This window comes from Bubalus bubalis, chromosome X (genome assembly GCF_019923935.1).
Source record: "Bubalus bubalis isolate 160015118507 breed Murrah chromosome X, NDDB_SH_1, whole genome shotgun sequence".
NCBI lineage: Eukaryota > Metazoa > Chordata > Mammalia > Artiodactyla > Bovidae > Bubalus > Bubalus bubalis.
Genome location: NC_059181.1, coordinates 63,798,634 through 63,813,157, shown reverse-complemented (window position 1 = coordinate 63,813,157; position 14,524 = coordinate 63,798,634). Strand labels below are relative to the sequence as shown.

The following is a 14,524-nucleotide window of genomic DNA, read 5'->3' as shown; positions in this document are numbered from 1 at the left end:
TTAGTAGGTCTCTGTTCTTGCAAGGTCCCCGTCAAATACTGTTCCACCAGACCCATGACACAGAACTTCCAACAAATGATATTTCCCAGAGTATCCCGTCTCAGTATCCCAGACTATCCCTTTAGGGCACATGACAATAAGCCTGAACTCCATGTTCAACTTCACCCTCACTGGAGTTTGGGGAGCACTTCCTTTCCCTCAGCCAGCACTCCAGGACTGTGCCAGCCTGAGAATCAGAGGGACATATCTCTGTTCGAGTGAAGTGACTTCTGCCTGACACCCTTCCTGAAAGACCAGGGTTTTATTACAGAAAAGGGAGTATGATGGTAAGTAGCACATTCAAAGTTGGTACCGGGGCATCTCTGTGTGAATAAAAGTTTTCAGGGATAATGCCCTTGAGGCATAAAGATGTGATTCGGGGAGTAATGGAAGTAGAGACTGCTCCAGATTCTGTAAGGCACTGAGTGAGCCTAAAAAAGGGTTGGATCCCCATTATTCAAGGGGTGTTGTCACATTCCCAAAATGTAGGAGGGTGATGATGCAGGAGGCACAAAACCTCAGGACTCTCAAAGTGCTGGAGTCGCTGGAGGAGGCTCTGGATCCTACCTTGCCATTCTATGATATCTGCCAACTGCTGAGGGTGTGGATGAATGAAAATGGGAAGGGTGGCTCTGGAGAGTACCAGGGATACTGCTGCTCATCTTAGAAACAGGAGACGACCCAACATGAGTTACCTGAGGCAGGGGCAAGGTGGGTGCCATGAGGAAGCAAAGTTAGGAGTGACTGCACCTGGGCAATGGGGTGCACGTCCCCCATATTCTCACATTGACTCCCTTCTGGGGTTCTTGGCATGAGGTCAGGTGGACAGACCACGTGTGGGTTGGGACAGTCACAGACTCAGGGTCAGAGTAGAACATTGGTGGAACTTCCTCCTTCCACTCAGACTCCTCCCTGGACAAGGTGGTCTGGATCATTTAATAATACAACTCTGACCCTGACCGTGATCCAGTGGTTAATTCCTGGCAATGTAGAACATCTCACGGTTGTCTGAGTAAATTTGGCAGAGGCCTTCCAGCTGAGGTTTCTGCCCACTGAGACATGTAGGTAAGCTGTGCCTGGGGAGAAGTCAAGCACCACCCTTGGGCAGAGAGGGACACGAGGCTGTGGTCACCAGGGTGAGGAAGTGGAGAAGCTCATGGAAGCGGAGGTGGGAGGGTGTGAGCACAACCCTTTGTTCACTTTTTACCAGGCTCCCTTCCCTCCTCTGAGTACACAGTTCAGACCAGCTACCTCACTATAAACATATACATCACAGGCCTTGCCTCAGCCCCAAGCCTTCCACTTCCAGTGGGAAATCTGTGGCAGGGCCCGAGGCATAGGTGAAAGAAATACATCCTGGTCCCAGGGGTAGGAGGAATGCCGAAGCCTGGCCTCATTCATTGCACCTCTATTGCCTTTCTGCCTCATGCCTTTCCCTTCTCCAGCCTGGGAGACAGTGGCAGCTGCCTTGGAGAGCCCTAGGCCCTATCCTGCCTGGTTCTGCTGCCTGTCCAACTCCTGGGAAGTTGTTCCTTCCCCATCACATCCCCACCTCACCAGCACCAGCCCCAGGTCTACCGCTCTCTCTGGACTCTTGAGCGAGACCGGAACAAGCAGAGAAGGTAGAGTAGATGAGCCCTGAAGAGGGCGCTGGCTGTGATGAGCACAGTAATCATGCCCAAAGATGTCCAAGTCCTAATCCCAGCAGTTGGCTTATATGTTCCTTTGCATGATAGCAGTGAGTTAAGCTTGCAGATGCAATAAAGACTGCTACTCAGCTGACTTAAGGTGGGGAGACTCTCACTTCCAATAGGCAGGTCCGGCCGGGCACTTTGGGGCTGCCGGGGTTGCCATGTGGACTGTCCCTGTGTGACCCAGGGAGCAGCGTTTGAAGGACTACAGTGTGCTTGTCGTACCTGTGCTTGTGCAATGCTGACGTCCTGATGAGTACCACTCAGATGCAGATGGAGGACTTTTACAAAGAAGATTCACTTTGTTTTAAAAGATTTATCATTTCTATTTCATAAAATAACCCATGCAAACATAGAAGAGAAATTACATTGAATTAAATATGAGTTAAACAGACAATACATATACACATTATAGAGAAGGTAAGCCCTCAATTTGACAAATATGTAGGTAACAATCAACCCATGTCACTATACCCAGGTTACATAAGGTACATTGCACATTCAAGAGCCACCTATATATCCTTTTCCCTGAAGGAATCCTCATGGATAAGTCTGCCTACTGCCTAATTCCATTTTCTTTACATCCTTGAGGAGGCTGAACTATAGGGAGATAAGACAGATTGGGGGTTGCCAGCATCTGGATATTGAGATACGGGGTTAAACAACAGAAAAGCATGAAGCAATTTTGCAGGTGATGAAAACGTTTTGTGTTTCAAGTGAAGGTGGTTCCATGAGAGGATGTGTTTATACAGGCTCAGAGATGTTGTAAGTAAACTGTATTATTGAGATACAAATACCCTTTTCAACAACACAAGAAACGACTTTACACATGGTCTCACCAAATGGTCGATACCGAAATCAAATTGATCACATTCTTTGCAGCTGAAGATGAAGAATTTATTTATAGTCAGAAAAAACAAGACCTGGAGTTGACTGTGGCTCAGATCATCAGATTCTTATAGCAAAATTTAGGCTTAACCTAAAGAAAGTGGTGAAAACCTCTAGACCAGCCTGGTATGACTTAGATCAAATCCACTATGATAATGGGGCAGAGGTAACAAATAGATTCAAGGGATTAGAATTTGTAAACAATCTGTTTGAAGAACTATGGACCAAGGTCTGTAATACTGTAAAGAATCTGAGAAGAAATGGATATATGTAGATATATAACTGAATCACTGTGCTGTACACCTGAACCTAACACAACATTGCAAATCAACTGTACTCTAATTAAAAATAAAAATTAAATTAAAAGAAATATTTTTAAAAGTACATTATGAATACATATTGACACTACTTATTTTTTTTTCTAAACATGATTTTCTCCCACAAACCTTATTCCTGATAAGGAATGTTTTGTCACCTTAAATTTAACCAAGTTTGTATTCCCAACACTCTACCCCTGTAACCAAAACGGAGTATGCTGGGCCGATTGACTGTATGAACCTGTTGTTTCAACTTCTAGTGTTAATCAGTGCTGCACTGTCCACCGTATTCTTTAAGGTCTTGGGAGTGACTCTCGATCTTACAACCCAGCACCCAGCACTTAATCCGAATAAGCCCAGACATCACTGTTACTCATTGGCAACCCAGATCTCTGACTTGATAATTCAGAGGAACGTATTTCAACACATACTGATGTCTCTAGGATGTGACTGGATCAGACACAACACAGCCCTACAGGAATAAGCCCTACAGGAATAACCCTTCACCGAGGTTCCAAGGAACAATTCATGTTCAAGGATGTGGCCTTAGAATTCACTCAGGAGGAGTGGGAATGCCTGGACCCTGCTCAGAGGGCCTTGTACAAGGATGTGATGTGGGAGACTTATAGGAACCTGGTCTCTGTGGAGATTTCTCATATACATGTGATCAAGAAATTACAACTGAAAGCAGACACTGATAGAAGTCAAGTATTCCAAAAGGTGAAATTGCCTAGATATGGAAGAAATGAAAAGAGACATTGTTACCTCAGAATCATTAAGGAAAATATATATAACTTTGCGTCTCACCAGAAAAATGAGGTAAGAAGTTATAAAGGAATGTTTATGGGTTTCCCTGGTGGTTCGGCTGTTAAAGAGTCCACCTGCAATGCGGGAGACCTGGGTTTGGTCCCTGGGTTGGGAAGATCCACTGAAGAAGGGAAGGGCTACCCACTCCAGTATTCTGGCCTGGAGAATCCCATGGACTGTATAGTCCATGGGGTGGCAAAAAGCTGGACATGACTGAGCGACTTTCACTCACTGTATTCCTGGGAAGAATCTATTCATGGCATATTATGTATTTTCCTTTTTCATATCCTGTAGGATTCAGTTTGCTGATATTCTTTTTCTGGTTCTTGCTTCTATGCCCTGAGCATTAAATTTTGATGAAGTCCAATTTATCAAGCTTTTTTTTTTTATGAATCATGTTTCTGGTGGTGTATCTAAGAAATTATTGCCTAACTCATGCTTACAAAGATTTTTCTCCTATGATTTCTTTTAACAGGCTTATAGTTTTAGGTTTTACATTTGAGTCTCTGATTCATTTGGCATCAAGTTTTGTGTGTGGTATGAAGCAAGGGTCTATGTTTGTGTTTTTTCATGATGATATCCAGTTGTAATAACACCACATGTTGAAAAGACTATCCTTTCCTCATTGAATTGAAAATTATTGACCATAAATATAAGGATTTATTTCTGAACTCTCAATTCTGTTCCAATGATTTATTCCTATGCTAGTATCACACCAACTTGATTATCTGTATTTTTATAGTAAGTTTTAAAATCAGAAAGTGGATGTCTTCCAGTTTATTCTCCTTTAAGATAGTTTTGGATGTTCTGATTTTTTTTTTGCATTTCCATATGAATTTTTGGATCAGCCTGTGCATTTCTACAGAGAAAGCCTGTTAGACTTTCAATACAGATTGCATTGACTCTATATATCAATTTGGGGAGAATATTGAGCCTAAATATTGAGTCTTACAATCATGAACTTTCTATTTACTTAGATCATCTTTAATTTCCTTCAGCAAACATCAATTTGTGTTTCTCAATGCTTAAGTATTATATTTGGTTTATTAAATATATGCATAAGCATTTAATTCTTTTTGATGCTATTGTAACTAGAATTAAATGTTTCTTACATTTTTTGATTTTTTGTTATAGGTGTAGAGCAACATGTGTGTCAGTCACTCAGTCAGGTCCAGCTCTCTGTCCATGGAATTCTCCAGGCAAGAATACTGGAGTGGGTTGCCATTCCCTTCTTCAAGGGATCTTCCTGACCCAGGGATCGAACCTGGGTCTCCTACATTGCAGGCAGATTCTTTACCATCTGAGCCACCAGGAAAGCCCTGTATATAGCAATAAGATTTATTTTATGTATTAATCTTACATTCTGCAACCTGTTGAACCTGTTTATTAGTTCTACCATTAGATCCATTCTTGTGGATTCCTTAGGATTTTCTGCATGATATCAAGTCATCTGAGAATAAAAAAATTATTCTTTCCTTTCCTATCTGGATGACTTTTAGTCCTTCTTCTTCCCTGTTTGAACTAGCTCAAAATTCCAGTGCAATGATGATTAAAAATAGTGAGCATGTCTTTGTTGCTAACCTTTAGGGAAAAGTATGCAGTCTTTCACCACTAAATACGATGTTAGCTGTAGGTTTTTCATAGATATTCTTTATCATGTGGAAGAAGTTTCTTTATATTCCTAGTTTTTGTTGTTTTCACCGTGGGAGGTGGTAGGATTTTTGTCAAACGCTGTTTATGTGCCAGTTAATATGATCAAGTTTCTTCTTTTAATGTAGTATATTATATAAATTAATTTTTAGATGTTAAATCAACCTTGAATTTCTAGAATTAATCCCACTTGGTTATGATTATTATCCATTTTATATGTTTCTGAATTCAGTTTGTTAATATTTTCTTGAGGATTATTTCATATTTATTCACAAGAAAGGTTGATATGCAATATTCTTTATTTTGGATGACTTTGTGTGTCTACAACATCAGGGTAATTGTGCTCGTCTTAGCCAATCACTAGCGATACTATTGGCTAGAAATACCTGGACTCCAAGGTGAGCCGCCACAGATATTTCCCCTTTCAGAATCAATGTCTGGCTACAGTCCACAGGGATGCAAAGAGTCAGACACGATTGAATGACTGAGCATGCATGCACGTTGTGGTTGAACTAGCCTTCATGGTTCTTATTATAATTGTAAAATGCTTTTCAGCATTAACCATCAGAAAACTTTTAAAGGACAAAGTTTATTACTCACAAGCCCTGGAGGGTATGTGGCATGCCTAGGACCACACAGAAAGGTAATGAGTGGAGAAAGAGAGCTGGGACCTGGGGTTATATTTTTATCAGGGTCAAGAATAGGGGACTTAGTGTTTCTCAGATTTACTCTTTATTAATGAATTTTAAAACATAAGAATGGGAATTAAAGGACAAGAAAGGAAGAACAAGCAGCCAAAAGCTCAGTTATCCAAGTCAATTGAAGATCTCTAAAACAAAAAACAAAGGAAACTTCAGGGATATGGTAACCTGGCTCTTTACCTAGTCGTGTAACTGGCTATTTGTTGTTGCTGTTGTTTTTGATCTAGCTGTCTTTCAAGTGGTGCCTCAGCAATCAAAAGCTTAACGTCAGGCAATTGTATTACAATTTTAAAAAAACTGCCACAAGCACACATTATAGTAATATTGTCCTACTAGAGCTCATCCGAAAGTATCTATTCCTCCTCTATTTTCTGGAAGAGTTTTTCAGTTCAGTTGCTCAGTCATGTCTGACTCTTTGCAACCCCATGGACTGCAGCAGGGCGGTCTTACCTGTCCATCACCAAGTCCTGAAGCTTTCTCAGACTCATGTCCATTGAGTTGGTGATGCCATCCAACCATCTTATCCTCTGCTGTTGGAAGAGTTTTTGGATTGTTGCTATTATTTTCATCAGAAATGTTTGACGTTTAATAGTGATGTCATCTGATGACAGGAGCATCATTGTGGGAAAATTTTTAATTATTAATTTGACTTATTTTCTATCTTTTATTCAGTCTGTTTTGAAGTCACATCTTTCTACAAATTTTTTCATTGCATGCATGTGTCTGATTTGTTGGTATAAATTTTTTATACTATTTTCTTATAATTCTGAAAATTCACATATACTCAGTGGTGATGTCTCTCTTTTCAGTCCTGACTTTAATTACTTAGGAATCCCCCCTTTTTTTTTCCATCAGTCTGCCTAAGGTTTGTGATTTGTTATCTTTTTAAAACACCAACTTTTGGTTTCATTGTGTTGTCCAAAATATTAATCAATAGTCAAAGTAAGAAAGAAATAAAGAATTTAACAGAGCCAACTTAAAGGATTATAACTTGGCAGACAGTGTTTCAGAAAACTCTAAGGACTGTACCACCCATTTAAGGCAAAACAGTTATATAAGTTTTTGAGACAAACTAGTATAGTGATACCTTACATAGTTCCAAGTATGAGAATAGTGGGTATTAATGACCTATTACAGGATTGAGAAAGGAAAGCAGTCTTCTTGGAGATTACATTGATTGTGCCAAGAGGATTTCCTTTTGTTGAGTGTGTAGGCATTTCTGTATCTTCTAAGGGGATCTAGTCAATGTATAATATGGGTGCACAAATCACACTAAAGTGGAGGGTGAAGTGGCTCAAATGGGCAGAGAAATTTTATGTTTAAAAGTCTTTTGTCCTAACTTGAAAATAAATTTATTTCATCAATTGCCCTTCTGATCATTAACCTTTCAATAGAAAGCATTAGGTGATCGAGTATTTGGTCCCGTGATTCTAGGGTGGTTTTTTACCTGCCCGGGTCCATCATTTCCCTCCCTCCTGAATCCTAACACCTGGAATCCTTCTTTCATTTTAGGAAGTGGTAAAGAATTTGCCAACACTGCATGAGATGTGGGTTCTATCCCTGAGTTAGGAAGATCTCCTGGAAAAGGAAATGGCAACCCAGTCCAGTATTCTTGCTGGGAAAATCCCATGGATATAGGAGCTTAGTGGGCTACAGTCCATGGGGTCTCAGAAAGGTGGACATGATTTAGTGAATAAACCAAGAACACCAATAGTAAGATAAACTGGCAGACAATAAATGTCAACTCCAAGTTGTCCAATAGGACCTACCCCAATTTTACCTTGTGTGTGTGTTGTACATGTGAATTATTTTAAAGAGAACTACAGACGTGATCAATAGTTTCAAGTTGTTTGTTGTTGTTCTTAGTTGTTGTTTAGTTGCTAAGTCATGTCCAGCACTTTGAGACACCATGAACTAAGGGCACCAGCCTTTTCTGTCCATTGGATTTTCCAGGCAAGAATACCAGACTGAGTTGCCATTTCCTTCTCCAGGATATCTTCCAGACCCAGTAACTGAACCCAAGTATTCTGCATTGGCAGGCTATCTATTTACCACTGAGCCAACAGGGAAGTACTACAAGTTGTTTAGATATCCTTATCTTACTAGGAGCAGGTGATACACAGTGCAAAAAACAAGACACTATCACTTTGTAAGATACACAAACTGTAATCAAAGTTGCCAATAGGAGGAACAATATCATTAGTAAAGATTTAAACAAGTACTCTCTTGAACCAACCATTTTCCTCGCATTTCCCTTAAACTGGGAAGAGGATCATTCAGACTGGAAATTTAACTTTTCATATACATCATAAAGGGGGTTACATTAGAAGACTCATCAGGTATAAAAATACAGCATTCACTATGTATTATAGTACAAGGTCCCCCTTGGGAAGCTGTTGGAATATTGAGGGCCATGCATTCTGCAGGACTGCTTTTCTCATCATGGAAATTTCTGAATTGAGCAACCTAATGGCTTGGTTACTATCATTAAAGGCTTCCTGGGTGAATTTTCTTAAAGCTTCTATATGAATTTTGTTAAAGCTTGTATATGGAATATCTTCTATTCCAGCTGAAGGAAAAAGTATTGTGGCCAAATAATCATACCATTGGAGAACTGATTGAACCCAGCATGCCCTCATTGAAGGCAGACTGACAGCGGCTGCTTTCAGGGTACCTGTAGGCAACATTGAGCCTAAAAGAAACCTACTGTACACCTTCCTAACCAACCCGGGGAGATCCAAGGCCAAAACTTTGTTCCATACACCTACTGGATCCAGTTAGGAGCTATCCAATATATTTCCCAGCTGGTGAAAAACACACTTCAGAACCTGAAACATACATACACCCAAAGGCTAGGAAACATTAGATAGGATTCATCTGGGGTTTTAATAAATTTACAAATGTGTATCCAACAGCATCATCCTGCAACTTGCAGTATGAAGTCAGGAGGATGCTTTTGAAATCGATGATAATGGCCTGATCCATTCTTTTGGACTGCCACACTTGTATCTACTGGATGCTACACCATGTTGCATTGATCCCTTTTTTTACTGATGAGAATTGGGAGTGTTCTCAGTTTTTCCCATCACCAATGCCATTGTGCATGTGTTTTTGTACACTACAAGTACCAGGGTGTCTCCGGAAGATGTACCTGGCAGCAGACTTTCTGGAACAGAGAAAAAAATAGCTTTTTTTTTTTTTTTCAAGATTTGAGACCTTTGGCTCAAAGCAAGGACTCTGGAGTCATATTGCTTGGTTTCAATTCTGCCAGTGATCTGCACGAGCCAAATGCCCTTGGGCCAGTGGCTGAACCTCTCAGAACCTGTTTCCTCACCTGTAAGAGGCTGGTAATCATTGGTACTGTAGTCCTAGGAGTGTCACAAGGAAGCATTACTATTTATGTACAGCACTTAGAAGAGTGCCAGGCCCAGGGTCCCTGCTGTATAAGTTGCTTTTCATAGATTCTGCCAAATTACCTCCCAAATGGATCTCTGTGCAAGACGGTGGTGCACACTGTCACGGGGGTTTGCTTCTAACCTCTGCCTCTCTCAGAATGGTTAAGCTCTTGGAAGCTTGCTGTCCTAGAGTGTGAAACCCGATTCATGGTTTTAGTTTACATCTGCAGGATCAGCAGTGGTGAGCATCTTTGCAGGTGTAACTGGACACTGAGACTCTATTCTTTGAATTGCCTCAGATTGCGGAAAGAGCTGAGGGAGTGAGGTCAAACCCAGTCTGTCCCCCAAATCTGCCTGCCAAGAACGTTTGATGGAAGTAGATGAGGCAGATTGCTTGCAGAACAAAAATAGGATCCTTTTGCCCTCTGGCCACGTATGGAGAAGTATGCCGACCACTGATCACCAGCTGTGGGATTCCTCAGCCCATTCTCTCATTGGGTCGTAAGGCCTGTGGTGGAAGGGAGGCTGGCAAATGCTTTCAGCACGTTCTAACTGCTCAGTGTCTCCATTCTGATGTTTCATCCTCATCTCCCAGGAGACTAGGGCCCTCAGGACCCTCCTGCTTCCTGCTCCACCCACTTTGTACAGAGTCAGGGCTCAGAGCTGTGACTCTAATCAGAAAGGGAAGGCAGGACAGGAGGAGGTGGGACGAGAGGCTTGACAGAGGTACTCATACCACCATCACCTTTACCTGCCAACTCATCAACTGCCCTGATGACCCTTGGGCTTGGCAGCAAACAGGAGGAGGCCTTTGGCCTATTGGTTACTCCTTGAGGGGGCAGGCAAACAAGGCACGCGCTGGTTGGTAGGAACCAGACCAATAAGGAGGCCATGGCGCCGGTGTCCCAGGCTTGCTGAAAGCCTGGCACCGTTGGCCACAATCTTGTGCGGGAGGTGCCTGTGGTGCTTGAACGCTTGCTGCAGTCGCTGCTGGCCTCACCTTCTGTGACGTCCTCCACCACTGCCACCGCAACTCGGTTAATAAATCACCTCCACCCCAGGTCCGGGGGCCACCCATATCACTACCCGAGCTCCCCAGATGATGAGGTGTCAGTTTGGGGAGCGGGTTTCAGCCCAGAGAGCAGGGAGCTGACCCGCGTCCCTCAGGCCTGCTCCACAGCCCCGCAGGGACTTGGACTGGGCTCCGAGGTGAGGACACCGTGAAGCAGCGAGGGTGAGAGTGGAGATGGGTACCCAAACTCAGGGATTCAACTCAGAGCGGGAGGTGCTGGAAGCAGGGTGGGGGCGGGGGGGCAGTGCTGTGGGGCTGCAAAGACCGGCTTGGCTCCCTGGCCGACGACAAACGGGATGCCCTGCAGCTGGCTGACGAGTCAGTGGCGGCCATCCTGTGGCAACTGAGCAACCTGGACGTACTGGGCTTCAGCAGATACCTGTCCCTGGAAAGCTATGTAATCACCGATAAGACCTCCTTGTGGACCGACCTCGAGGCGGGTCCCCTAGAGTTGTAGGGAAGTGGTGCTGGCTGCGGCCGGCCCTCTCCAGGTCGGTGGGGCCGAGGCGGGCCGGGCCTGGGGGAACCCTAAGAGAGGCACTAAGAGTACATTGAACATGGCTGCGGATCACCAGCGGCCACCCTCGGAAGGCCCGTTTGGGCTGCTGTCTGACTCCGAGTCCTCTGATGAGTTCATTGAATGAGAGCTGATGAGGGTGAGCATTTATCCCAAAGAAGGAGGCCAGGCCAAGCTCAACAGCCTCAAAGGTCCCAGGAACACGCCCAAACACTCGACTGTCTGAGGCAGGGAGAATCTCCTTCACTTGCCAGGGCCATTCCTGTCCTCCGCTCTGCGAGGATTCACTTCGGTTGTGAAAAGGCAGGACAGGCAGGGCAATGCAGAGCTAAATGAACATCTCTCCACCTAAGAAAATGCAGAGCGAGCTCTGGGGAAGGATGGCCGGCGGCACAGCTATCAGGGAGTACCAGTAGCGGCAGCTACTGCAGCTGCCACTACAGACAGCCTGCCGCGGGGTCGCTCCTAGGAGGAAGGGAGACCGGGAGAAGAAATCCCTCGGGGGCGTCTCCAAATCTTCCCTGGGAGAACCTTCCCTTCCTGGGAGCAGTGAATCGTGGCCACTTCTCTGGAACCGGCCACCTTGCTCCCAGTCTCTGGCATTCCGCTGCTTGGGAGGTCCAAGAGGTATACCTTGGTCCCTTTGGGAACCAAAGAGTCCAAGCACACGGGCGCTGTGGCAAAATCTGTGGCCTGGAGGGCAAGGGAGGCCGTGTCAGTGATGGTGATTGTGGGAGAAAACAACAAGCCAATAGAGACCCATTCACAAAGGACCAAGTGAGTAGGCCAGGCCCCTCCTCTCTCCCCACTCTTGCCCCTCCCACCCTCCCCAGGACACACTTCTTCACCCGTGCTCCCTCTGTCCATCCCTCAGGGGTCATCATTGGGTGCCCTTGGTCAGTGGGTCATTAGGATTCCAGATTGGGGTCCTTTTACTAGGGGCAAACGTTAAAGTAGCACTTGAGGTGTGCTGGGCTGCGTTCTCCACCCTCGGCCTGTTTCCAGTCTCTGTGAGTCTGGGACTAGAGAGGAAGGGAGGGCTGGTAGCTTAATTATGCCAAGGGGACCCCTTAAAAGCTTCATAGAGCTTCAGTGTTTAGATGAATCACTTTCCTGAATCCTACTTCCTAGCTGTTCCCCAAATCTCCTTTCAGGGGCCCGGGCTTTCTCAGTGCTCCACTGTTGTCCCCAGCTCAGCTCTGCCTGCTGGCCTGGGGCTGACTGATGGAGAAAGTGCTGAAGATATCAGCCTTTCAATTCTCTTCCCATTCCCCTGCCTCAGCCCAGTCCCAAATCACACCTGCTCACACACACACAGACATAGACATATAAATGCACTGGTACACTCATACATACATATATATATATATACACACACATCATTAGTCCAGATTGGTGAAAAATCTTTCTTTTAGCTGCCCACTCACTGGGCATGGCCATCTTCTCCATGGGCACATCTTGGAGAACCCAGCAGTGATGACCTCCACATCAGAGACCCCCAGGATCCAGGAAACTCAGAGCCCTTGGCCCTGAACCTGGGAGAAGTCATGCCCAGAGGACCTGAACCCTCAGATGAGTGTCCTGGGTTTTGATATGGGTGGAGTGGACCAGGGGTGAGGGCAGAAACCTCTCTCTCTCTCTTTCTCTCCTAGGGGCTCAGCCTTGCTCCTAGGCAGCTTATTCCATGGGAAACAGGATGTCAACAGGGCTGGCCCCATCATCCTCTGTGTGGGATTTGTTTGGCAGAGGTGATCAGTGGCAGTGCCCCAACAGCTACTCTGGCTGTAAACTTGCAGGTTAATAGCCTTTTCTGTGAAGTGCTATTCATCCACATTGCTCTCCCAGGTGCTGGCTGTGGCTGCCGCTCTGAGAGGCTCAAACCCAGAACCACAGTCTTTGGGGACTGCAGTGGTGAAAATGCTGTCCTTGGGGAACAGGGGAGGCAGGCCCATAGAGAAGGTTTGGGCTGCTGGGCAGAGCAGAGGAGGCCTGTTGCCAGCAGAGGAGGGTGCTGCCTCACCTCACGTTAGAGCCTGGTTGGCCCTTTCCACCTCACTGGAAGCCTGGGAAGCTGGATTGGGTGCCCTTTCCCTCTCAGGTGACCAGGAACCAACTGACCATTCCCCAAGACTGGAAAGGCAGCAGCAGCCACTGGGAATGCTGGACTGTCTTCGGGTAATGCTTCCTCTGGCTCCTGAAATGCACACCCAATCCTCATGGTGGAATCTGGATCCAAGTTCAACTGAAATGTGTGGGCCTCCCCGCCTTGTCCCCATCCCACACCCGTCAGAAGGAGCCCACCTCCTTTCCACTGAAGAAAGTCTTTCCCTTGCCATTCTAGACATCTGGCTTTGGGATGCATGGCCCTGGGGAGAGGAGAAAAAGGAGGCGACAGGAGGGCAGTGTATACTAACCTTTTCTCTTCCTCCCATGTCTACTGGCCTAGTGTCTGGTGCTACAGAGAGAAATAGACGACCTTAAGGAGCAATACGGCATCAGGAACCAGGGACAGAGAGCAACAGGTTCTTAGTGCAGAAGCGGGGTGGGCCCTTGGGGTGGGGTGGGCTGCAGGTGCAGGGGACATCGTAGGGATCAGCATTCCTGTGGGGAGGAGAACCTAGCAAACCTGTCCCCGGAGTGTGCGGTGCATGATCAGCTGGGCACGCAGACAAGTAGCAAAGTACTGTGTGGACTGCGCCCACACTCTGCCAGCCATTCGAGTCCTAGAGAGCTCCTCCTGATAGGACTTGGATAGATGCCATGTTGATTTTTCCCTTTAACTGCTGCTTGGTGTGGCCTCTAAGGTTCTTGTTAGATTGTTTGTTTGTGAGACAATTTTTGAACTTGAGAGCTGCTGGCACATTTTGGTTTGTTTTAGGAAATAGCTCCACATTTAACTCAGGTGGTGGGTGGTGATCAGACCCAGAGCTCTTTGCACGGGGGCTAGTGGGGTGGGTTTCAGGTTGTAGGGCTAGGTGGTTCCCCACAGGGACAAGGGGACAGGCTATTATATCATTTTGTCTGGAGCACCTTCTTATGCCTCTCCCTGTTGCAGCCGCCATGCAGCACCTGGCTGGCAAGTTCCAGATGCTTTGAAGTGAGTTTTACACACACCGTACTCCTTCCCACAATCCTGGCTGTTGAGCAGGGCTGTGGGCTGGCCCTGGCTTGAGGCTCTTCCCTGACTCTGCTGTTTCACAGGTTTAGCCCAGCATCTTTCTGCAAGAGGAGCAGATGTTACCTCCGGGGCTGGTGAGCTGTGGCCAAGCTTGTTGCCTTCTGTTCTGCCTCCACCAGGGCATACTCTGCCCCTTGTTTTGCCCCCTCTCTGCCCCAGTCTCACAGAAGTTTTTGATTAAAGGACTTCTCATAGTCTGTGTTCTGTCCTCTCTCTGGGGGGTAGGGGTTGGGGGAGTGGGGCAAGGCCTGGTGGGGAGCCACTCCATA

General features: G+C 45.6%; 1 pseudogene; it reads left to right on the top strand.

The window, feature by feature from the left end:
• Positions 1-389: 389 nt before the first annotated feature.
• Positions 390-14,173, top strand: LOC123331688 (annotated as a pseudogene).
• Positions 14,174-14,524: the final 351 nt, after the last annotated feature.